Source organism: Arachis ipaensis, chromosome B04 (genome assembly GCF_000816755.2).
Source record: "Arachis ipaensis cultivar K30076 chromosome B04, Araip1.1, whole genome shotgun sequence".
Lineage (NCBI taxonomy): Eukaryota > Viridiplantae > Streptophyta > Magnoliopsida > Fabales > Fabaceae > Arachis > Arachis ipaensis.
In genome coordinates this window covers 5,910,715-5,912,112 of record NC_029788.2, presented here as the reverse complement: position 1 = coordinate 5,912,112, position 1,398 = coordinate 5,910,715, and positions in this window count along the sequence as shown.

The following is a 1,398-nucleotide window of genomic DNA, read 5'->3' as shown; positions in this document are numbered from 1 at the left end:
CTTGCATCAGGAAACATCCAGGTTAGTTGCTTTGACCGCCAGAATGAGGTCTTTGAGGTTCGTGAGATGCCGAGCGAGCTGGAGTTTGCAGTCGATCTACGTGGCCTTCGATGTGACTGTGGTGAGTTCTAGGTGGACCGGATCCCTGCAGACATGTGTTCGCCTGTTGTGCCAACCAGCGACTGGATTGGCAACTATATGTGCATGATGTGTATAAGATGGACCAAGTGCGGCGGGTGTACCGAGCTAGGTTTAGGCCACTAGGTAATCCTACCACATGGTCTGCTTATAACGGACCTCGGTTCATACCAAATACGTACCTGAGACGGGTCACGAAAGGTCGCCCCAGGATGACGCGCTTTTTGAATGAGATGGACACGCGGATGTTACGTCGTCCCAGGCGATGTACGCTATGTGGGGCTGAGGGACATAGTCGTAGCAGATGCCGTCAGTCAGCTGGTTCAAATACCAACAGAGATGCCTCCTAGGTTCATAGTTTTAAGATGATCTTGTATAATATAACCTGATTGAGCAATCTGAGTTAACATGACCTGCTATATGTAACCTTATAAATTATGACCATCTAGTATTATCACATATCTGTTGCATTATATAATATGATGGTTAATACATCAATACATCAATATCTGTATGAACATATTAGTATTTTATGAAACATTATTACATACTCCAGATGGTTAATACATCAAAAAGTTCATTACAACTAGGTGATAATAAACATACAATATAATCTTACCATAGTCCAAGTCATTAATACATAATGTCAAACACATACAAATTACTCAATACAAAATCCAACACATACAAATTACTCAATACAAAGTCCAACACATATAAATTACCCTAAACATAACTCCACAACTACTTTCTCATTGCCCACTTTACATCCTTCACAAAGTTCTTGCATTTCTTGTCCGCCTTTTTGAAGACAGAAGGAGTGAAGCGATTAGCACTCTGCCGTGGCGGATCAATCCTCAGATTGTAACCTTTGACGTTGTCTTCCGGAGTGTCCGCCTGACCTGTATACAATTTTGAATAAACAAGTATATGCAGCACATTACATATTCATTACCAACATAGATAACACAAATCAAGAAGGATAACCAAGTCAAAGATGCCATGTATGAGAACAAAAAAAAATAACTTATCGTATATGTAAAGCAAAATAGTTAACATAATACCATCGTTACGAGATTCTTCATCCTCATCGAACTCTTCAATTTCATCATCCTCACCATCGCCCTCGTCATCCGGGTCGTCTACTAGATAAGCATCGGTTTCTTGTTCGAGTGTGTTAGTGTCTTCCTCAATGAGTCCCATGTTAAGACGGTTAGGATTTTGACTATTGAGAACACCTCGTCCACCCTCACTCCTACT